The sequence below is a fragment of the Ambystoma mexicanum genome, chromosome 1p (assembly GCF_040938575.1).
Source record: "Ambystoma mexicanum isolate Mex_15411 chromosome 1p, UKY_AmexF1_1, whole genome shotgun sequence".
Lineage (NCBI taxonomy): Eukaryota > Metazoa > Chordata > Amphibia > Caudata > Ambystomatidae > Ambystoma > Ambystoma mexicanum.
The window spans coordinates 92,723,325-92,748,705 of record NC_090921.1 but is presented as its reverse complement, the minus strand read 5'-3'; the positions used below and the strand labels follow the sequence as shown (position 1 = coordinate 92,748,705).

The 25,381-nt window shown below is 46.8% G+C and overlaps 1 protein-coding gene across 8 annotated transcripts in view; it reads left to right on the top strand.

The window, feature by feature from the left end:
- The window catches only part of MINK1 (misshapen like kinase 1), a 2,066,166-nt gene that overhangs the window by 1,884,096 nt on the left and 156,689 nt on the right, over nt 1-25,381 (top strand). The window lies entirely within an intron of this gene.

Sequence of the window (25,381 nt, the reverse complement as noted above, 5' to 3'; positions counted from 1 at the left end):
CCCATCTTCTCAACATGCCCTTTGATGGCACACCTTTATTTGGCAGCAAGCCTGACGGGAGCCTTGAGAGGTTGCAGACCTCAAAAGCTGCAGCAAAATCTTTGAGCGCTGCGGTGCGTCAACCTCTGCCTTTTCGTCCTAGGGGACAGCAGTGGAGGGGAGGTTCTTTTCGTTACCACTACTCCTTTGGTAGAACGAGAAGGGCTGCCAGTCAAAGGGGCCAGTGAAAAAGTACCCGTGGTGGACAGGGAAATCATGCCAAAGCCGCTCAGGCAGCTGCCTCTTTACCTTCAGATGCGTGGGTTCTGGATATGGGTTCTGGATACCATAGCCCATGGCTACTGCCTTCCCTTCCTTCGGCGGCCTCACGACAATCCAATAGGGAAACCCTCTTTGAAGCTTCCGGAATCCGCTCCTTGCTCAGGAGATCTTGTCCCTGCTGGAGAAAGGCGCTATAGAACTGGTGCCTGTAGCGGAGAGGAACAAGGGATGGTATTCCCCTTATTTCTTTATCCCAAAGAAAGACGGGGGATTGAGACCCATCATGCCATCATGGGCTTGTGTTGGTTGAACAAACTTCACCGGAAGGAAAAGTTCAAGATGGTCACTCTTTCTCAAGTCCTCCAGGCCCTTCAACTTGAAGATTGGTTGGTGTCTATGCACCTCAAGGATGCTTACTTTCATGTGCCGATCCATCTCGCGCACAGAAAGTACCTGAGGTTTGAGGCTGGCGACTTGCACTTTCAGTTTCGGGTGCTACTGTTTGGATTGACCTCCGCCCGAGGGTCTTCACCAAGCTAATGGTGGTGTTGGCAGCGTACCTCAGGCGAGGGGGGATTCACGTCTACCCCTACGTGGACGACAGGCTGATCCAAGCGCTATCTCCCGAGCAAGCGTTGGATCTTGGTCTCACCTGCTGCCCCCTCCACAGGCTGGGCTTCTCCCTGAATTGCAAGAAGTCGCATCTGACACCTTCCCAGCAGCTCCAGTACATTGGGGATGTGTTAGACACATGCTTGGGGAAGTGTTTGTATCCCAAGCTAAGGGCTCATCAAATTGGGTAAGCCAGGCTGCGGATGAGATCCCTGCAGTGGGTCCTCAAGATGCAGTGGTCACAGTTCTCCGGCAAGATGTTGGATCCCGTTCAGATTCCACTCTCGGTCTCCCAGGATCTTCTGTGGTGGACCAACAAAGGGAACCTGATGAGGGGGGGAACTGTGTTGGCAACCGTGGCCGGAGGTGACTGTAGTGACGAACGCTTCCCTCACAGGATGGGGCGTTCATGCAATGACTTGACTGCCAGCGGTCGTTGGTCTCTGTCGGAGTCCAGACTCCACATCAATCTGTTAGAGCTGAGGGCCATAAGGGTAGTCCTGAAGGCTTTTCTGCCCTCTGTACGGGGGAAGAGTGTCCTGATCATGACGGACAGTACAGTGGCCATGCATTACCTCAAGAAAAAAGGTGGGGTAGGGTCACTTCCATTGTGCAGAGAGGCAATGCATCTCTGGTTCTGGGCCATCCAGCAGGAAATTTCAATCTCGGCAGTTCATCTGGCCGGAGATGAAAATGCGCGGTGGACGCTCTGAGCAGGCAGAGCACGGTCTCTTGCGAGTGGGACTTGGCTCAGAAAGTCCTTCAGGAGATCTTTGCCCTTTGGGGAACCCCACAAAGTGTCAGGTCAGGTTCTCCATCCAGAGGTCAAGACTCTCAACCTTCACGCTTGGTATCTGAAAGGTTGAGTTCTAAGGATTGGGACCTCCCAGATGACGTGATGGAGGTGTTGCTTTCGGCCAGGCGGCCTGCAACAAAATCCCTGTACCTTTTGTCGTTGGTCTGAGTTCTGCGACTGATGCAGAGATCGCAATGTTGATCATTTTTTAGTGCTCCATTCCTATGGTTTTGTCTTTCTTACTTTCTTTGGCCCACAGGGGCCTTCAAGTGGGTACCATTAAAGCTTACCTGGCGGCGCTGTCTGTCTTCAAGCGCTCGTCTGAAGAATGTTCTTACTTTAAGATTCCTTTGATTTCTCAGTTTCTTAAAGGACTGACTAATGTTTTCCCGCCGTCCCCTTTCCAGGTGCCGGTTTGGGATTTGAATTTGGTTTAGAAATTTCTCATGGGTGCTCCGTTTGAACCTTTGCATTCTTGTGCTTTGAGATTATTGTCCTTCAAGACTGTGTTCTTGGTTGCGGTTACTTCCACTCGCAGAGTCTGTGAATTGCAGGCACTTTCATCTAGGCCACCCTTTTAAAAAACAAAATTTTAAAAATGTTTTATTGGTTAAAAAGTCAAACATGTATAAGAACAATCATTAACTTAATAAAAAACCTTTAACATTCTTTGTTCCCCAGAGAAAGAAAAAAGAAAAGGCCATCCATAGCTTGCAACAACAACAACTAAGCCACCCTTTACTGTGTTTCACAAGGACAGGGTTGTACTGCGAGTACGTCCCTCTTTTCTACCTACGGTAGTTTCTGAATATCCTTTGACTCAAAAGGGGGTTCTTCCATCTTTCTACCCTCCTCCTCCTCATCCTGGTAAGGAAGAGGAGCGACTCCATCGGTTGGATCCTAGGAGAGCTCTGAGCCTTTACATTTCTAGGATGTCCAGGGTCAGAGTGGAAGATCTACTCTTTGTAGGATATGCTGGACACCGATTGGGCCAGGCTGTTGCCAAACAGACCTTGTCCAGGTGGATTATCCTTACCATTACGGAGTGTTAACGATCGGCGGGTAAGGACCCTCCTAAAGGGTTGAGAGCTCATTCCGCTCGGGGCGTGGCTACTACCATCGCCCTCCAGCAGGGTGTTCCTATTAGGAATATTTGTGATGGAGCTACATGGGCTTCAATCCACACATTTATTAAATATTATACACTGGATACAATCCATGGTCAGGATATGGCCTTTGCTAAGGCGGTTCTTTATTCCGCAATCTAATTGGGTACTCTAAATTCTTTTTCCCTCCCATTTACTGGTACTGCTTTGGGAGTCTGTCAGAGATGTGGAATACGTTGGAGGACATAATCCATTGGAAGAACAAGTTACTTACCAACTGATAACGTTCTTTCGACTTGATGTTCCTCCAATGTATTCCACATCGCGCTCCCAGCCTGCCCCTCTGGAGAATTTCCTATGCGATAGCCTTGCAGAAATGGAAGCTGCAAAGTGCAGTCAAGCAGGCCTGAGACTGGTGCCACAAGTTCTGAGGGGAAAACCGAGGCTACGGGCGCCATGCGTCCTATTTATAACATCCGGTGACGTCGACCTCGACGGAGGCCTTCGAGGGACATCGACCCAACGTCATCGACGCAGGACGCCCTCTGGCAAAAAAGTTTCTGGTGCACAGCTGTGAACATTACATGTCAAAGATGTGGAATATGTTGGAGGAACATCCAGTCGAAAACATGTTGCCAGTTGGTAAGTAACTTGTTCTTCTCCATCTCACTCACCGAAACCCAGACATGCAATGTTAACTGTGTATCCCTTCTAGTAAAACTCTCTCTACCATCAACACTCACTCACCCTTCCTACTCATATACAGACCCCATGGAAATGACAAACATTTTGCCAACAATCTCTGTGACTCGCTAGCTACCATTCAAGTAAACCACCCAACAATCCCATTACTGGAGGACTTCAATATCTGGTTTGATGTGCCCAACAGCCCCATGACCAACGCCTGATCGACAATCTAGAGGCACTCAACCTCTCCCAACATACCACTGGTCCAACCCACTGCAGTGGTCACACCCTTGATGCAATCTTCAGCTCCTATGACCTCTTCTCTGTATCTAGTCCCATACCGCTCCTCTGGACAGACCACTCTGCCATGCCTTTCTCTGTCCACACACCACCCCCTCCACCCTGACTGTCCCTGTCCTCTCTAACGATCACAAATGCTGGAACAAAGTCAAGGTACTCCTGACTTAGCTGAAGCCCTGCTACACAGTCTCCCAGCACCACTGACCTCAGATACAGCCTGAACCATTGAATATGTTTACTCCTGAATTAAAGAATCACTACTTCCTTTTACCTCCTTTCACGCCCACACCATCTCGTAACGGACTGTCCCCCAAATGGTTCACACCTCACTTGAAGACTTTCAAAAGCCATAATAACTCTCTTGAGCGCAAATGGCAAATATCTAAAACCACTCTCAGCAGATCTGTTTGTACGCCACCACCGTAATTACAAATCCGAGATCCGAAAGACGAATAAGCCCTATTACAACAAACTAATCCTAAACTCTCATAACAGAAGCAAAGAACTCCACAAGATCATCTCTGTATTCATGAAACCCACCTGTACCACTACCCAGACCTCGCACTAACAAACGCTCTGCGACTCCCTCTAGCTGCATTTGTACAACACATCAGTAGACAGGATGACAACCCTTAATACCAAACTTGCTGCCCTCACCCCCTGCCCCACACCTGCCCCTCCCGAATACATTGCTTCAACTACCACAATCCCATCTTTCGATTCTTTCAACCCCATCTCGAGAGACGAGTTCCTTGATATACTCTCCGGCAGCAGACCCTCCGGATCCCCCCTTGACACCTGCCCCGCCTCTGTTCTGAAAGCAATATTCTCCTTGACTTGTGCAGGAGAACTAGTAAGATCCATGTTATGTTATGTTATGCTATGTTAACAAAATACGTACGTACGCCCAAAGGTATCATGGAGCTAGTAGCATGAAAGAAAATGTTAATGATATGTAAGCTTCTAAAATAGTGTTGTTTTCAATAGCTGACGAAAGGCAAGATGGTCAGTGGTCACCCGCAAGGCAAGAGGAAGATCGTTTCAGGCTTTAGCGGCTGCCACCGAAAAAGCCCATCCCCTGATCGGGATAACCTAAACCGAAGAACCACTACAAGAAGGTCCGACTGGTATCGAAGCGAGCGAGTGGGCACATAGTGCACACATTTGGCTTGCAAGTATTCCGCTCCGATGCCATAAAAAGCCTGATGTACAATGCACATGGACTTAAACATGATCTGATCGGCAACAGGGAGCCAATACAGTTGCCTCAGCAGCGGATACATGTGTGCTCCGAAAGGGGGGCGGAAAATAGATCTTACAGCTGCATATGGAGTAATTGTAACTGCTTCAAATAGCGAGGCTGCGCCAAATAGAGCGAGTTACAACAATCCAGTACACTCAGTACAAGTGCAGTGACCACCGGAGCCTGACATGCTGTAGGAATGAAATGGAGGACCTTCCGAAGGACACAAAGCTTAAAATGGCAGGTCTTACATACCGCTGCCACCTGCTCATCCATGACCAGAGAAGCAGTGTTGCCAACTCTTCAGTAAGGAAAGTACCTATTGGCTGTCATAAAAGTAGCTAGAAGTAGCTAAATTGTCATTGGCTAATTTGCATAATTGGTCATGTGCGTGATGGGTGCCTTGATACGCCCCTCCTGCTATAGATTGTGTGTCGGCTCGAGAAACTATCCTGTGTGCTTGGCTATATGGCCGTACATGTGCAACACTGTACCCTGCCGGAAAAGCACCTTGAAGGTGGCCTGCCTGGCGATGTTCGCTTACCTACACCAATGTATTCCTATCTGGCTATGGCGGGGTTGTTTCTGGGGGCGATGAACAGTGGACCCATCCAGTGCATTGGCGTGCGGATCAAATGCAGCCTAATTCTGTTTCCAATAAATCGTGCTGTTTGCATGTTTGGACGAGTATCCTCTGTGTGTGTTTTCTGCTAGGGTCATTTTTGCAAACCATTGTAATCTCATATTTTAGTCCCCCTTCGAGATGCCCCTCTAGCCCTACAGAACGTGGGCCAAGTTTGCCCCATGATGGCGTTATCATTTATCCTTAAACACTGCACCTTTATATTTTAAGTTTGTTTCCGATTAATCGGATGTCTTATTGTGCAACTCCTATTTGTCGATGCTGGTGTGCAGCCCATGACCTATATGCCCGACTGATCCCCGTTCTTACAGTAAACCTAAATGTCTGGCAGCATGTCCCAATATGTCACCAAACAGACACGAGAGCCACCGCTAATCTAATCCTGTGTGACATTAAAGAATATATACAATAGACCTGTATAGATGTATGACAAACATGTATAATCTGTCTTTGGTAATAGTTGTGCGTACCATTCTTCATACTAATAATTGTGGCTCTGCGAGGCGTCTTGTTGAAGATCTGTTTTGGTGGGTAATGTTGCCTGGGAAGACTGTGCATAGGGTCTGGGTAAAGTGAGTCACGCACATCAATGCCTGTGGATCTGGAATCCGCCCGGGGGCAGGCCTCTCTTCCCAATGGTAGTGACAGGCAGTTGTTTCAGCACTAGCCAAGCACGCAGTAGAGACTCTTACATTTCACCCCTGAAAGACTTGCACTTTTTTCTATTGGTTTGGAAACTTGTGTAAATGGCACAAGCCTCGGTTTGGAAACTTGTGTAAATGGCACAAGCCTCCAAACCAATAGAAAAAAGTAGCTAGATTTCTCCCTAGTTGCTTTTTCTGTAAAAAGTCGCCGGGGGGCGTGCTTTCTCACTAAATATAGCGAGAAAGTCACCAAGTTGGCAACACTGCAGGGAAGCAGAGATTTTTACCCCCAAATTCCTGATCGACAGGACAGGCATGGGGAGAGGGCCAAGAGAAGAGGGCCAAAAGTCAGTGGTCCAGAACAAAAAGGGTGATGTAGTACCTACGACCAAAACCGCGGTTTTACTACCATTTAGCTTTAGCCAATTAGTTGTCATCCATACCCCTAGCCCCTCAAGACATTTCCTCAGCGGAGCAGCTGTCTCAGATTGAGTAAGGTCCAATCGGATAGAAATCTGGGTATCGTCTGCATATGAATAGTAGCGGAACCCATGCGACTGAATGAGGAGCAGAAGAGATCGAATATAAATACTAAGCAAAATAGGGGACAGCGCCGATTCCAGAGGAACCCCACAACAGAGTGAAACATGAGCAGAGCGAAAGGGAGCAAGAGAGACTGACTGGGAGCTGTCTGCCAGAAAGGCCGAAAACCAGTGTAAGACGGGAGATCAGGGTGGAATGGTCAACCGTGTCGAAAGCAGACGACAGAATAAATAACAAGACTGCTCAGACTCCATCCTGATCCACCAAGCGCACCAAATTGTCAAGCACTGAGTTCAAGACAGATTCAGTGCCTCTCCCAGGCTGAAAACTGGATTGAAACAGGTCAAAATACAGAGAGGACTCCAAGAAGTTGGACAGAAAGGGGGAGACCAGAGCTTCCAAAACTTTCATAAGGAACGACAAGAGCGAGATAGGACGATAATTGGCCAGCTCTTTGGGATCCAATGACGTTTTTTTTAGGCAAAGGAATGACCAAGGCATGCTTAAGTGAGGACGGAATCGCTCTGGTAGCAAATGAGGTGTTAACTGCCATGGTAATATGGGCGATCAGATCACCAGACACTACCTTTAGAAGAGCCAGAGGTATAGCATCCACAGGGGAAGCAGGTTTAGTCGCTGAATAGCTGACAATACATCAGAGTTAGAGAAAAGAGGGAACGTGGACCATGAGCCCTTAGCAGGGGGCGGTTCAACAGAAGCCCTATCGGTAGTAGATTAAAACGCCTTGTCCTTTATATTATCTCGAATGGTAGATATTTTGGCCACAAAAAATGCCAAAAGGGAATCGCACAATTCTTGTGAGGGTGGCACTAAAGCACATCCTTTCTCGGGAGTGGAGAGCGACTGGACCAAGTATAATAGGGCCTTCGGTTTGTTAGGTTTGTCCATAATAAATGACTCCCTCACCGCTATGATCTTTCACGAGCCGTTTATAATAGCGCATGTCAAACCGCATCTAAAAAGGCATCTCTTGACCCCCTTGACCTTATGAATTACAGGCCGATCTCTAACACCCGATTCCTGGCGGAACTCATTGACTGTGCTGCGTACTCTCAACTCAACCATTTCATAGAATCCAACAAACTACTCAACCCCGCTCAATCAGGCTTCAGGTCGCTCCATGGAGCAGAAACCACCCTGATCTCGATCTCGGATGATCTCAAAGTTGCGGCGGACTCGGACGGTTGTGCAGCACCGGTTCTCCTTGATCTGTCAGCAGCCTTTGACACTGTTAACCATCCTATCCTCCTTGACCGACTCTGCTCCCTAGGAATCCGAGGCTCGGCAATCAAATCGATTGCTTCCTTCCTCCAGAATAGGAAACAAATCGCCTTCATCACCCCCTTTTTGTCTCAACCGCTCACACCATGAACACTGGAGTACCCCATGGTGCCCGCCTCTCTGCTCTCCTTTTCAACCTCTATCTGATCACTCTACCAGGGATCATCAGCGCGCACAATCTCACCTGCTACAACTACGCTGACAATACCCAAATTATCTTGTGAATCACCAAAACAAACCCTAACCCATGCCCCGACCTTGAAGCCTGCTTCAGAGATATTGACCAATGGATGACATGGAACCACCTCCTTCTGAACCCAAATAAAACTGAAATCATGGTGTGTGCCAACACGGCTCTTCTTCCGCAACCACTCCCATGTCCGTACCCCCCCTCCCTTGGCACACCCCCTACCCACCTCCAATATAGTGAAAAACCTTGGCTACACTATGGACTCGGGCTTAACCTTCTCCCATCAGATCAACAATGTATCAAAATCCTGTCACTACCACCTCAAACTCCTGAGATGCATTTTCCCTTACCTCACCTACCCCAACAGACTTGCCGCTATTATGTCCATTGTGATGTCGAGACTGGACTATGCCAACTCTTTATACCTGGATGCACCGGCATATTAACTTAACAAACTCCAAAGAGCCTGAAATGCTGCTGTCTGACTCCTTCTTGCTCTGGGACACAGAAGCCACATCTCCCCCGCTCTCCGTACCCTTCACTGGCTCCCTGTTGGTTGAAGGGCCACTTTCAAAATCCTGTGCAATGCCCACCAAGCAGTGCACATGACCAGCCCATCATACCTACAGGAGAAGATTAAACCCCACCACCCATCATGCACCCTGGAGTCAAACACCTGCCTCCTACTAGTGATTCCAGCCTCCAACCAGGATTGGAGGGTCCACCTTCTGTGTAAGTCACTTCCTCCCATATTGAGTGCACCCAAGCACCCTATACTACTCTACTCTCTCAACTGACCTGGACTACGGCCCCCAAGGGTGTTCAACCCCCAAACGTTTTGAGGTCATACCAATGATATATAGGGCGCTATATAAATGCTAATAAGCTCTTAAAAAAAATACCTACTGATGCGAGAACTTGCCGATTATGCTCCGCTGTGCATGAAACTACTTGACATTTATTATCTCAATGTCCTACTCTTATCATTTCATATGTAGTTGGATATGGGAAATATGTACATGATATTAAGGCAGATACAAACTGATCAGTTTTGGGTTTACATGATATGATAATGATATGATATGAAGTGACATTTATAACGCACCTGTACACAAGTGTTTCTAGGCGCAACAAGACAAGGAAGGGGAAACAAAGGGAGGACAAAATAACAATCTTACTAGGCCTGTGACATTCAGATCGTGCAGGGAAGAGGGAACGGGAGAAGTGCCAGGGGGAGGGGAAGGTGGAAGTGCAGTTAACTCATAAGTGCAGCCAGCAGGTGGCTCATAGGTGCAGAGACAATCTGTAGGGTTGCATATACAGACCCGTAAGTGCTGGGGTGCCCGGATGCTGTGCGAGGGCAACTGGACATGCAGTAGCCTGGGCCCGAATTCAGAGAGTGACCAGGTGAGCAGTCAGGTGCTTCAGCAGGGGAGAGGAAGAGAGAAAGCGGAAGCAAAAAGGAAGGTCTTGAGTTGCTTCCGGAACTGGAGGTGGTTCTCCTCAAATTTGAGAGAGGCAGGGAGGCAGTTTCAGAATGTGAGGCCCCAATCAAGGGGATAGATCTGCCTCCCACTCTCTGCTTGGAGAAGCATCTGACCCTCAGAGAGTTGGAAGTTGATGAGCAGAGAGCTTGAGAAGAAAGATGTTTTGGAATAGAAAGTTGGAGGTAGAGCGGTCCCAGGCCCCAGAAAGCCTAAGAGAGTAGGGGGACTTTGATCCTTGCAGCTACGGTGAGCAAGTGAAGACATTTCAGAGCTGGAGAGATATGATCCCTGGGCTTGAGGCCAAGGACAAGTCTAGCAGTCCTGTTCTGGATAATTTGTAAAGGTCAAAGAGTACAGGCAGGAAGATTTAGAAAGAGACTATTGCAATAGTCCAGCCTAGAGAAGACTAGAGCTTTGGAAACAGTGAGCTTCTGGGGGAACGTGAGAAAAGGATGAATATCTCTGAGGAGGTGCAGCTGATAGTTTGACTTCTTAGGGACGTCAGAGATGTGAGGAGAGAAGGAGAGGGTAGAGTCTAAGATGACACCAAGGTTCTTAGCCTCACAGGAAGGAGCAGGAAGATGGCCCAGAGTGGGCAGCCAGAGAGAGAGAGAGGAAAGGAGGTAGTGGGTGTCCCAATGAAGAGGATCTCGGTCCTACTGGTATTAAGGCAGAGATCACTGGCGGCACACCATTCCTGAATTGCGGCCAAACAGTCTGGTATGAGAGAAGAAGCAGAGATGGCTGAGGGGAGCGTGAAGGAGAGCTGAGTTGAACATAACAATGAAAATTGGAGCAGAAAGTAGCGATGCAGTGGGCAAGAGGTGCCAGGTAGTGGTTGAAAAGCCAGGGAGAGAGGTTAGACCGCTGGGGAATACCACAAGTAGAGAGAGAGAGAGAGATACAACAGAGGCAAGACCCTAGTTGGACCTGAGGGTTGAAGGTGAGAAAGGAAGTCAGCCAGGCAGGGCCTGATCAGTAATACCAATGTTGTCGCAGAGGTGATTGAGCAGAATGGCATGGTTGACAGTGTCAAAAGCAGAGCATAGAACAAGGAGAATGAGGGTAGAAGGGAGATTAGAGTCAAGATTGGAGAGCAAGTCGTCACAGGTGTTCAGGAGAGCAGTTTCCGTGCTTCTGGCAGCTCTGAAGCCAGACTGGTGGTCATGGGGACAACCAATAGGTTCAGTTTGTAGATTAAGCCATAGAGAAAGAATGAGCCAAGGGTTTCTTTAGACGGGTTTAGACAAAGGGTGAGAGCACCAGGAACATGTGGCTACTGCGCCAAACTCATCCTTATACATGTGTGATGGTGAGGCTGCCGGCTGCAAGAATCGGTTAGGGCAGTGCTTTTGTGCCCCAAGCAAGGGATACGTGGGTGTGTATTGGATTCCTACAATATTGGTGCTTTGTACACAGGTGATAGATTTTAGGAAAGTTCCTATATAATAGTAATATTATGATATTATATAATAATCACAATTGCCTTGATAAAGACCCTTGAGTGGTCGAAACACATGTCAGCACCCAACCACAGTGATAATAAAGACCTAATGGCACAAATCCATAACGAGTGGACTACATCTCTCAACATACTGTGATTCAACAGAATATAGGAACTTTCCTAAAATCTATCACCTATGTACAAAGTGCCAATATCATAGGAATCCAATACACACCCCCTTCTGTAGAAGGGGGTGCACAAGAGAGTGCTTTAGGGGGAGGGGAAGTTCCAGTGGCAAAGGAGTGACTGCAGAAATCGGCTAAGGCTGGAGTAAGGGTGTTGATGTGGTCCTTGATGGTTGTGGATGAGTGGGGGAGAATCTGCTTTGACAAGACTTTCATAGATTGGACTTGTCTAGAAACATCATCAGTGGTGAACAGGGGAAAGGAGGATGAGAGACGGCCTCAGATGGGCCAGGACTGGTAGAGGAGGAAGAGAGGGTAGACAGGATGTCTTGAGTTGTAGTGAAATGAGATGCCAAAGCCGTGCAGAGGGCCTGGGAGGGAACAGGAGAGGTAGACTGCAGCAGGATTGGCCAGCTCCTTGCAGATTTTGATATGTTTGGCTGGGTTGTTAGATGCCGCAGATATGCAGGCTTCGATGTTGGCTCTCTTCTTTGAGAGGACAGAGAGTCTGTATTGCCTTTAGAGCAGGCGGCAGGCCAGTATGTCCGGGGGTGCGCCCTCCTCTCCGCTACCTTACACTTGGGTTTAAGGGCAGCGAGGTCGGAATCATACCAAGAGTTGCACTTCCATTTCAGCTTCAAATGGAACCTAATGACAGGGGCAAGGACATCCAGGGTGTTAGAGGTAGAAAGATGAAGTTTAGAGAGGCCTGTGTCAGGGTGTGAGTCAGCCAAAGGTGCAGAGGAGGAGCAAAAGTAGCGGCGAAAGCCTCAACTGACACGCGCTTCATTGGTTGGATGACCAAGAAGGTTGGTGGCAGTGCTGGTGACGGCTTGACCTGCGGGGAAGAGAGAGAGATGGGAAGAAAAGAGAAAGTGATCATTCCAAGAAAGAGGAGTGGTGAGAGGGTTAGAGAAGGAGAGGTCTGAGGAGATCAGAACATCCAGGGTGTGCGTTGCAGAGATAGTCAGACCAGAGGGAAGACTAGAGAGAGAGAGAATCTGGTCATATCTGGTAATTCTATGATTTTGTCAAATGCAGTGTTTCACGTATGGAAGCACATTGAAAGTATCCTGGAGTTGACTTGAATTTTTCTGAATTGACCATGTTCGTGTAAGAATATTGCTATTTCTTTTTTAAAATATTTTAAAATTCCGTGTTTATACTGTATTGCTTAGATTATTATATGTATGTAAAAGGTTTTACTAAACCATAAACACTCAGTACATTACTTTTTTAAAAGAACACTTTCTCTCGCAAATACCTAACCTGCACTCTGCTTCAAATCTGCCACCAACTCTTGAGCACTCGCTCCTCTATCTATCCTCCGCCTGGTCTCTCAGTCATTGCCACACTTCCTGACCACACCCTGCCTTTGATTCTATCTCCTTATATACTTTGGTTCTGCTGGTTCAGTCTCACCTTCCCTTCCATTTGCTGCATCGCTCATCTGACTTAAAGGATCAATCAAAAGCTGTTTTTCCAGAGGTGCTGAATCACAGATTTGGAGAGCTTTAAAAGTCGCTCCAGCCACCCACCTCCCTTTTCCCCAGGACTCTATTGCTTTCGGTCTCTGGTGGTCTCTGCTTGTTGTGGATCTGGAATTGTTTGTCTTGCGTTTTCCCTCCTGTCCTGGTGAATTTGGTTTAAAAGTTGGTTTTGTGAGGATTTCCGTGTCTCCTGTTCCCCTGCAGTCGCTTTACACCCCGTCCCCCCAGTTCTTTTCCTGCTGATCAACCACTCACCTCGGGATGGAAGGTCCGGGTTTTGGTGTTGCATCTCTGTTCAACAAGAAATAATCAAGAGCATTCCCTGCCTGTTCTTGATTCCCTTCCCCGGGTTCTGGTCTTTGTTTTCTTGGTGGCTGCTACCTCCGCTCTGGGAGCTGTAGTCCTGAAACAGAAGAGAGAGAACGTGAAGCAGAAAAAGTACCCAGAGGCATCACGTGACAGAGTGGTACTATTAATGACATTCATGGCACATGGGGTTTGATTGATTTGATTTTGAGGCATTTGTGTCGTGCACAGAACAGACTAAACCGTATAATGGCGCCGTTAACACGAAAGAGAACCAATGAGCAAGATTGCATAACTAAGTCAGATCCCATCTTCAGAACTAGACAGGGTTCATAGCAGGCACAAAAAATGTGCTTTTTTATTTTTATTTGAAAATTTGTTTTTCAGGGGTGGTTTAAGAAACTGGGGCACCCAACTTTCACTTCCCACATCTGGAACAGGGCTGTCTCTGGCTATTGTCCTGGTAAGCCTCCGGCCCCTGAGTCAGAGTTGTCTCTGTCCCCCTCGACAGGGTCATGATCCCGTCACATTCTTCCATCCTTTCTCCAAAACCCCCCTCCTATTTGGATTCTCTAGCTGACTTAAGGTACTTTGGAGTCTTCTACCCTCTCGACTCTGTTGTTTTCTCAGGCATTGGTTGAAAAGGGGGGGGGGCGTTTTCCCAAGGAGTACTTCTTTGGGTAGTATGGGCATGGCCATCATAGGGACTACAAGGTGTTCTTCTAGCACTTGAATGTCCACCTTTGCCTGGAATATAGGTTGGTGTCCCTGGGAACACCGGTTCTTTGGGACAGAAGCCTCAAGTGGAGATCCTCTTGGGATATTGGGTTGTGTTCAATGGCCTGTGTCCAGTACGGTATTGGTCGATATTCCTTGGACTACAGCCGGGAGAAGGTGTTTCTGGTTCTCCTTTTCCCATCACACCACAGGACTCTAAAGTCACCTTTTCTTCCAGAAATGGGTCTGGAGCAACTGCGGGCCTGAGGGTCCCATCCTCCAGGTCTATTTCTCAATCTGGGGGGTCTGAAGTGTCCAGGCTTCACCCCCCAGCATGATCACAAAATACTCCCTCACTCTTTAAGCCAGCAGCCACGCAGGACTTCAACCTGAGAATAGAGAAAAAATACAAGCGTTCTCCATCAGACCCCTTGCATGTATATTGAAGGTCATCCTTCATCTGACTCTCTAGCAATAGCCTCTATCTGGACTTTAAGCAACACACTAATAGTCATCACAGATTACCCATTTGATAGGAGGAGTAAAACAATGTATTCTCTCGGATGGAAAATAGATACTTCAGCGGCTTACAGAGTCTGCATTGCGAATGCCCCATGGTTAGTGACAACCTACAATCGGGAACACTGGGGTGAAATAGAAGCCCCAAGCAGAGACATTATAGAATCATTATAAACAGCCTTTCTAGAGATCCTTCAAGAAGGCACACAGACTGCGAATATCATATCATATCTATAAAAGTAATTAAAAAATACCCTGAATCCTGCAGAAACAATAGGACATCAAGTTGGAGGGGCCGCAGTAATAAAATGTCATGCTTGGCTGCGAGGAACAGGTTTTAAACCAGAATCGCAAGCCAGTTTGCTCAACAAGCCCATAGAAGACATACCACTTATCGGTAAAGCAGTTGGTGAGGCCTTGTAGAAGGCAAAAAAGGATCATGATACACCAATTTGCCACCAGACCAGTCTACCCTGACCTAGAAAACTGCTCAGTTGTTAAATCAACGAGCAAACATCATGCCTGATTTAAAGAAAATCCAAACAACTTCTAGGAGAAATTCTCGACACTAACAGAGCAATAGCCTATTTTTCAAACAAGGGTACAAACGTTAACCCCAAGCAGAAGGTTATGAGACTGCTAGTGATGATTGAGTCATGCATTTTCATCATTGCCTTGACATGTTTCAATATGCTCCCACTCCAATAAGGGCCCATGGCCCAAAATGCACAAATTAAAGGGCCAACCTTTTGTCAACCTGATAGTGCAAATTACCTTTACAACAGATGCATCACACATCAGTTGGGGGAGTTTATTTTTGAGAGCTCAAGGCAATTGGAAAGATCGGCAAACTTTACTACACATAAGTCTGCTGGTTTTGCTAGAAATAAAATTTCTCCCTGCACCTTCCACACGCTTCTTCTTAACAGAAGTTTGCTTCTCAAAATAGATAATGCCATAACACAATGTGTTACAGACTCGGACTCTGCTTGCGCAGCGCATTTGGCCCTGGTCCATCAAAAGAAACATATTTATTGAGGCCCAGCCTGTTCCAGTCCAAGAGCATCACTGAGAATTGAACACATTCATTCTCAAACAGATTTTCACAGCTTGGGGTGCGCCATTGGTAGACTTTGTGCTACAGCACAGAACGCGAAATGCACAGCCTTTGCCTCCATGCACCACAACAGGGGTCTCTGGGCAACGCACTATGGATGAGCTGGTCCTAGTTATTTGCATATGGTTTTCCCACCCCCATTACTCCATCATGTATTTCAAAAATTACTTCAGGAGCATCATTCTAATTTAATTCTCATTGCACCAGTGAGGGCAAGACAGGTCGAAAGCTTGCCAATGTGTCCACTGATCAGATTTTGCCCAGTTCACACGCTTCTAACATGGCATCAGCAGATAATACACTGTGTCCACATACTACAAACTTGCCAGCTTGGCTCCTGAACTCAGAGATTGGCCACTTACACTTGCCATGCACGGACATCTTGCATGCAGAAAGGAAATCAGACTCTGGACAGTGCTTCTTTTATGAGTGCTACTGCTTTATTTGATGGAGGACACACCTCAATCACTGACAGATTCCCAGGTACACTTATTCCAAGAACTTATTTTAAAGCAAAAAGGGATCCCGCTCAACCTCAGAAATTGACTGCTCATTGTCAGACATTGCTACATTCCTGCTTTTTCTTTTGGCTGCGCTGTGTGAGGGGTCAGTAATACGAGGTGGACAACTGCTTTGGTTTTATCCAAATTAAGCATTTTATTAAAGATAAAAAGTGCAAATTAGTCCTCACTAAACCTACTCTATCAGGGAGTTGCCTACCTAGTCTAAGGGGTTTACTCCTAGCATCAACAAAACTGGCCCTCACCCTAAACAACAAAACATTCAAAGTAAAACATAAACAACATAAATGAATAAATACCCAACAACCAGTGATTTGGATGACCTTCACCTGTCCTGTGTAGTTCCTTTCCCCACAATTGTGCAAAGTCCATTTCTCCCAAATGTTCAAAAGGAAAAGGAAAATCTTGTACCAATTTGTGTAAGTTTCAAATGGAATATAAAAGTTCACCAAACAAAAATCCATTGGTAGTAGTTCTTCAGCTTTCTGTTGAAAAGTTCCCCTTACAATTCTAGCCAAGAAAGCAGCACCAATGGTAATCCTGGATATCCTCTTTCCAAGATTAGTCTGCCACATTTCAAAGATAAAGAAGGAACTTATGCTTGAACAACTTTCCTTGTAGTTCTAACCTCTGCAATGTCTTTGGTATAATTGTCAGGATGCTTCTTCTTAGGATGTTACTCTCCTCTTGACAACCCCCTTCTAATACGGTTACTGTGGGAACAGGCTCCTTTGTTCCACAGTATTCTACTACTTCAACGAACTCTTGGATAAGATGCACTGACAGTTTTATACGTAACTACAGTTCTGGTTATTCAAAGTCTACTTAATACTTTGGAATTGTTAGGTGTTTTAAAGACAAGACTCTTTGACCTCCATAGGTAGGCAAGTTACTCTTCTTTGCTTGGCTGTAAGAAAAGGGCAGCCTCTTTGCCTCCGTCTGTCGTATTGCCACCAATAAAACCTGTCTCTGCTTCCAGACTTCTCCTCTTTCAACTTCAACAGTCTCAACATTACAGATCTTCTTACAAGCAACCAGCTCCCTACCCCAGCTTCATTCACACTTTCTTGGTTCCAGTAGTTACCTTGAAGCTTTATTGCCACTCTTCCAGCTTGGGAACAATATCACACTTGTATCAGGGGACGCTGGACCTTTAACAACTTAACCTCAGAATGTAGATGGATAGATTTCAAGAAGGCTGGTTTCACTATAGAAAGGATTCACTGGCTTGGGCAATGCTTCTTCTTCATTTCAGCAACTTCTACATGGACAGAATACTTGTTCTGGATGTTACATGGTTCACTCTTCCAAAGGGAAACAGATGTAGGTACACGCAGCCACTCTTTGATGAAGATCTTTAACTTTAAAGACCCACAAGGAATTGTATTCCCCTTTATAACACAGAGTCATTCTTTGACTACGGTCGGGATTCACAATTGTTCACACACGACCTCTCTTTGATGTAATATGCTTGTAACAATTTGAGAAAGTCAGCTTTATGTTTCTGAGTGAATTGGAAAGCGTTTTCCTTCTTAATTGGAGACACGAGACCACTCTGGTTAAGTTCAAACAGTTGAACAATGAAAAATGAAAGCTTCTCTTTATATGCGAGCACTCCAACTTGCAATAGAAGTGTGCATGATATATTTTCATTTTCGGCAGGACTCTTCACAATGACTAACAGTTTCTACTCGCTCCCACTCTTATGCGAGTTATTATAGACTTGTTACCGGCAAGGTTTTTAATGTGAACCTGAACGCAGAGTTTCACTCACCGGCTCCTAGAACAATGCGGTTGCGGGCTGCTTCCACTTCCCGACTTTATCTGCTTCTGCATTAGGCACTTTTGGGACCCACACCCCTCAGCAGCATCTGTGTCTTCAGTCGGCCTTTAACCAAGGGGAGTCTCCTTTACTTTTTAGACAGGCATTGTATCAAGAGAGAAACCAGACTCAAAAGTAACGGTTTGAAAACCTTTATTTAATAAAGTTCTGTGGTTGGTGTAATGCCTAACTGGCCCTAACTCTAAACGGATTGTTCACTCAACTGATGTTTCAAAGGGGCGTCAATGTCTGCAAGTCAAAAACAAAGAAAACCATCTGTCTAAACCTATGCTTTCCCTCCCTCTGACAAAATGTGATAGGAAGTCTTCTTAAAAGAAAAATACTGGTTCCAAAAAGAAATATAAACCAAGGCGGGTTTCAGGTGGTTTTTCCATCAGATGTAGTTCTGCCAATGTCATAAAAATGTGTACAATCAAATAGTTGTTTGTGAAAACTTCTCCAAAGGGTTCTTGCAATATTTACAAACAACTTTGAAGGTCTCTGGTTCCTTGGGATTCCCTTCCCCAAGCTTCAATTCTTCCATGTTTCAAACCGAATACAACACAGTTCCTCGTAGCCTTCTCAGGGTTCCCTTCCCCAAGCTTATGCCTTTACCTCTCTGTTTCAAAATAAGTATTCAAATGTATTGGGCCTCTCATCGTTCCCTTCCAGAAGCTTAGGTCCCTTTAATGCACCACACAAATTTTCAGCTTCCAATAAATAACTCTGTAGACCTCTCAGGTTTCCCTTCTCCAAGCTTAGGCCCCTTTTATGTAACACAAATGTTCTGTCTGTCAGGATGTGCCCTTCGTTAAACACAGTTCTTTCAGGGGCAGTATCAGAGACTTTCGCGAACGGCAGGATCTTTGCTCCTCCTCAGCGTGACCACTCTGATGAATAACCCCTCTCCTTTTCTTCTACTTTCCTAAATCTCTTAACTTTCCTGTGTTGGTCTTTCCTGCAGCACTTATCACACTTTCCATGCCTTTCATACTTTATTTCAGCTTGTAAGGAAGGCATGGTATCAAAGTAAGACAGACACAAGTGATCACAGTTTAAGTATATTTATTAAACAGTAAAAATGGGTGAGATAAACACCTAATCTAAACCTAAATCTAAGATGGGCGCAAGCTACGATCATCAAATAATAATACCGTCCAAGTGGAGTGGAGTCAAATAAAAAGGGCCTATACTAAAACAAAATATTGCCAATCCTTACCACAATGTTACAAAATAGTGTGGGATAATGCTGACAAGAAAAGAAAGAGGTGTTCACAAAAAAAGATAGGTCAGAATGTTATGGCGGGGGTCTCCCTTCCCCACGTTTTTAGCACGGGACAAGGTGAGATTCTTACTCCTGGGCTTCTGTGGCACGAGCTTACAGTTCCTTTTCTATATATCAGGGCCTTTTACGTCCAAGTTTATTCTCATGCAAAGTCGCTTGCTTCAGAGGGCCTGACATGCCAAAAAAAAACAACAAAACAAAAATTCCTTCTGTACATCTTCACATCATGTGATTACTCTTCACCCTAGGATCCACCTCAGCCGGGCTCTGATCCTACTTTCAGTGTTAGCCTCTCAAAGCATTTGCTGTAAAGCATTTAAACAGAGGCTTCCGAGGGGCAATCACGTCTTGCTGGGTCACTCTTTTATTCTATGGTAAGTGCAGGCTTCACAATATCACAGTTCGCACGGCGTTCCCCTCAGCCAGGCGCAAAAGCCAGTTTCACAATTCCCTCTGTCAGGTCCACAGTTTCCACAGTTCACAATTTCTAAATATCATCAGAAAGCGTGGTTCCCTTCCCCTAGCATTGGCATCCCTCCATCAGGTTCACATTTGCCACAGTTCAAATTTCAGTAAAGTCCTTCTAGACCCCTTAGGTTCTTCCTTTTACCTAAGTCCGGGTCTCAGCCCCAAGTCATGCTTTCTCTCAAGCCCCCAGTCAGGCTTTGAACAGTTCATTCATCACAATGTATTCAGAGACGTCCCGCAGTCGGGTTCACATCTGCCTCCACAGCGTGTCAAAACATCTACGTGTCAAGGACTTTCAATTATACAAGGGGTTTGGCTTAACCCTTGTATGACCACCTTGATGCCTCACGCAGGCCTTCCTTATGGCCTCTTGGTACCCGTTGTTTCCTCTGGTTCGGTAGAGGAGGCACCAGCCGGAGACCTTTGAATGAGCGTACACGTGGCTCCGGACCACTCTATCTCTGGTGCCAGTTTCTTTCACAAAGTTCACACGGTTCTCCCTTTGCCGACCTCATACCCTTCTCACAAAGTTCACAATCATCAAAAAGGGTTTTGCACTGTCAGGATTTTGCTCCCACCTCTCAGCTACCCAAAACAGCATTTGGCATTGGGAGCTGCAGGAGCTAAAATGGGATATTGTGGTAGGGTCAGGGTCTTTTTTGCTGACCCTCAGAGACTTGGGTTTGCCTGACTGGCCCAGGGGAGGAGTCTTACTGTGGGTACTGCCAGGCAACCACAGCTGCCCCTGGTCTTGCCTTCTGGAGGTACAGCTCCCTCTCCCCAGTGCAGTCTCTCCCGGACTCACAGGGCAATTTTCTCCTCCTCCAAGTCTCCCAGGGTCTGTGTAGCTCTTCTGGTCCTCTTCTGGCTTTGTGCACCTTCCAGCATCCCCAACTCACTCAAAGTGCGCTTTCCTGCCCCGCCTTTTATACTTCCTGGGAGTGGTGATTTGGTTCATGTGTGCATGGTTGTACATCTGAAAGACCAAAATGAGGCTTACTACAAAGAAATGGAAATACACCAGTCACTAGGTCAAAGAAGAACGTTTATTACAATCACACAAAGGGCTCTGAGCACCCCACGATGCATGCGCACAAACACTAGTGGAGGGAAAGAGCGAGTCACCTAAAAACATCAGAAATATATACATTCAGAATAGCATATGATACGCTTGTCCAGCCCCTTCCTGTGATAGGGACCATAGGGTTCGTGACCTATCCACGTAGATGGTATTACCATGACAGCATACGTGCATATTTCCCCGTCTTCCTGCATACAATTTACTGTCTGGGAGCAGGGCAAAGCAGTGCGTGAGGGCATATCGTGTTCTCTAGTACAAGGTAACATTCTTTGTGCAGCTTATCTATGTTGCTCCTAGAGCCTAAGGTCAGTCTGCTCTATAGCTTGGAAATAGGGTTTCTCTGAAGGAGCACGTTTCAGACGCACATTATGTTAATTAACAGTTCAGCGAGGAAAACATGGCCAAGACAGGAAGGCACCTAACTTGCAGATTAGCTACTCTTCTGTGAGGACTTCAAGGTTCTACAGTGTAAGACAAACAACCCGCTCAGTAGAATGTGCATTCCTGTCTAAGTGTCAGAAAGTTCATGCAGTGGTCTCCTACCGCGCTTTGTGAGAAAAGGCAGAAGGAGCAAGGAATTGAATAATGCAGCCAAGATGGCGGACAAAACAAAATGGCACCCTGGCCATTGTTATTGCGGCAACTGTGGTGTGATGCGAATGTGCTTAGGCCAACATGCATACATTATGCATACATTATGAGGCCCCAAACTGCATATATTTTCACATTTCTGGTCTTCTTCTGGCTTTGTGCACCTTCCAGCATCCCCAACTCGCTCAAAGTGTGCTTTCCTGCTCCCCCTTTTATACTTCCTGGGTGTGGTGATTTGGTTCATGTGTGCATGGTTGTAAGGGAATGCCTGACTTTTCCTGTCCTCATTAGTGGAACAAAGTGGCAGTCGTCCATGGGAGTTAATGGCCCAGGCATTCCTATGGGTAATCCTTATTCCTCCTGGTTGCTCCCTCTTCTTTGCAGTATCTGAAGGACAGAGTGAATGAAGGGGATTCTGGCAAATGTTGTGAGTTTATGAGAAAATCGGTTGGATATTTAAATAAGGTTTGTCAAGAAAAGAACAGGGATTATGGGGTTTATAGTGTTGATGAGGAGGGAAGGTTATTGCCAGAAATGGGGGAACAGATAGGGTCGTTGTGGATAAATGTTTCCTCCTGGCATTTCTTAAAGGAAAGTACTGGGGTAGGATGGGACTGTGGTGGCAATATCCCTTAAAGACAGAGGGGTTGTCAGGCAGGGGTGGGTCACAGAAAAGGGGATACCGTGTCTCACCCGAGGGCGTTCCTTCCGTGGTCCGCAAGGGCCCCTTGCCCATGTGATCCTTCTTCGTTTGTCCGCCCCCAGGGTCAGGACCCAAGTGCGATCGCCCTTCCCTGGCCACCGGAACAAATGATACCCGGGGTCTACCACTGAGAACACCCTCCTGGTTCTCACAAGCTTTACTGTGAAACTGTCTTGCTCTTTTTCACTTTACTGTGCCTCTTGCACACTTCTCACTTTGTTGTGCACACTTGCACTGTTCCCTTTTTCCTTTGAGGTTGCTTACAACCCTTTCTTGCTTTCGGGTCGCTTGCACTCTTTCCTTGCTTTCGGATCGCTTGCGCCCTCTCTGTTTCTTTCGCTTTACAATACCCTTCTTTTCTTGTCTCCACACCTGTAGCGCCTTTCACTTTTAAAGTAAATTCCTCCTTTTAACTCTGCGCCTCTAGAACATTAAAACCTTGCTTCCTTCCGGTCTTCTTTCCTTTCGCAAAACACTTGCAACACTTGTAAACTTTCTTTACTTTTGTGCCGCTTGCAACAACGTTTCAATTCCGCTTCAGCCACCCGCAGGCTACAGAGTATCTCTCTTTCCTTTCTCATGAAACTCACCAGTAAGCACAGCGCTGGCAAGCGGTCGTCTCTAGTTGCTTGGGTCGAAGTCAGGGTCTCGCCATCTGCCACTCTGACATTCTAGGGACCGCCACACGACCCAATGGAATGAGCAGTTCCTTAAACACAGCTGCCAGCTTGCAATCGAATACTTCACTCCGGCTACTTGGAGACACGACTCCCTAGCCACGCTGTAACCCCTCTGGCATACTGGGTCAGCATCTCTGCACTCCTCCCGGTTCTGCCAGTCTTCTTCACAGTTTCCTTCTGCTATTTGCCTCCCATGCTCCACATTGGATCTCCAGCTTGCTCTACTGATATGGCAAAATCTGGCTTGGAATTGAGAAGGGATCCCCTGCTGGACTCAGCCACGCAGCCTCCCTTCTGTTCTCCCAACTGCTTCCCGCTGCTTTAAGGGGCGTCAGGTGTGAGTACTTGGCCTCCCTTGCCTGACCTTCATTGGGCCAATTAATAGGACATGCCTGACCCTTAGTACCCCCTTCTTTCTTGGTCAGTCCTAAAGTGGTGTTTAAAGAGGACAGCCTAACGGTGGAGTGTAGTAGGCCTCTCCCTGCACAGTGTTGTTCCTATGGGTAATCCTTAGAACTCCTGTCGCCTCTTCCTCGTCCCAATGTATGTTGGAAATGGGAAGGGGGTAACGAGATAAGATTGAAGAGACCCCCGACAGGCTGAGGGAGAGTGTGATGATGTATAACTGGGAAGGGGGAATATTGTATCCATGTACCAGTAGATGTTACCTGTGGGAAAATGAAGGAAGATCTTTTACCGCTACCTAAAGAGGTTGTGAGATGGGTACGGTAGATTGGCCCTCAGTAGGAAAAGGGGGCTACTGCGTCTCACCCGTGGATGTTTCACTCCCAATCCCCAAGGACCCTCCACCCAGGTGATCCCCACTTGTCCACCCCCAGGTTCTGGATCTAATAGCGGTGGCTATGCCCTGGCCACCTGAGAAGAGGTCCAGGGGGAATAGGAGTGAGAGTACCCCGCGGGTTTCTCACATACGTCTCTGTCCCTCGGCTTGCTTCTGTACACGGGCCTTGGTTTGCAGCACGGTCACAGCTCTGTAGTCACAGCGACTAGATGCACCAGGGAAGACCTTCAGCAAGTCTCACTCAGTGTAGCCATGGTAAGGCCGGGTTTGTGAACACAGGACTTTCTCAGGCCTTAAGGTGAAATCTGCTTTCCTCTTCCCCCGGCATCCCTTAAGTGAACAACTTACGCATGATTTACCAGCCTCACGCTCTTCACGCTCATCACCTTCTGCTACTACTGCCAGCCTTCCAGCTCCTGCTCCATTCTACTTCACCCTCTAGCTGCAGCTTTTTATACTTCTTAGGTGGATCAATTGTTTTCAGGTGCAGGCCCTTATTGTTTATTGCCTGATCCTAGCAAAGACTGTTAGGTCTGCTTGCCTTTCCTTCATGTCTACCTGCCTCTTCAGCCCTTTTCTGCGTCTCAGTCCTTATGGGATTTGGGACATGAGGTTCACGTTGGTGAAATTAGGTTTTTCTACTTCTTGTACAGAATTAAGGGTACATTTAATTCCCTTAGTATTTTCAAAAGAGGGGTTATAGGTTTCAACCTTAATAGAGGAAGATGGTGTAGAGAAGTCAATCCTTTCGCTATTCCATGTAGTTTACCCTGGGTATTGAGGAGGGCATTTGATATTAGGGGAAAAAAGACTCTGGGCCTCATTACGACCCTGCCAGTCCGGAAATAACGGTGGTGGTAAAACCGCTGCCACCGTTCTTTCTGGACCGGCTGATTAAGAGTTCTGCAGGCGGGAGGTTTCACTCCCGCCAGGTCGGACCTGGCGGGTTTAACACCACCCGCCTGCAGGCGGACATGAAACACGGGCTCTGTCCATGACAGAACCGGTGTTTCCATGGTCCCCATTCCCATGGCACATCAATGGGAATGGGGACTTAAAGAACTCCGCCTCCAGAATTCCCGGGTCACCGGGGTCGTAATGCCCCGGTAATTCCTGGAATCACGGAGGCGGAATGGCAATACAAGTCCGGCGGTAACCTGACTGTTTTTCCGGCTCGGTTACCGCTGGACTCGTAATGAGGCCCTCTCTCTTTTAGGATAATAGGTTTAGATGCTACAACCATAGGTTTTACAACCTCAGTTTTGCTAGGAGGTTGAGAGATTTTAAAAAGTCAATAAGCCATAACATCTTCTGGCATTGTGGTAAAAGTATCCCTTGTAGAGGTAAAATACTGTCTCATCCCACGTATTCTTCTAACTACCCTGGGCCATGCGTCTACCCAGGTGATTCTCCCACAGTGGACCACCCCCAAGGTTGGCATCAGAAAGAGTGTGCTCTCCCCTGGCCACCTGGGAGGAGACTTTAGGCAGGGTTTTGGTGAGGGTTCCTCAGGATTCTTCACAACTGGCAGCATATATCACTTCAAAATACAATGGCATGATGGTAGGTGCCTGTAGTTGAGGCCTTTATGGAATGTATAAAATGCATTAACCCACCATTCGCACACACCTCACCTGTCTGTAATCTAAATGCGGTTCCTTAAAAATGAATGGGACCTCACTTCGAGCTAAAGCATAAGGCTTCTTAAAGGGAGCTTCATTACAAAGTGGTCTTCCTTATTTTAGTTTCCTCCATCAGAAGGATATGAGAGCTACGGGCTCTCAGTTGAGGAACCCTTTGTCACGATTCACAAGCATGATGTGGTTTTAGAACACA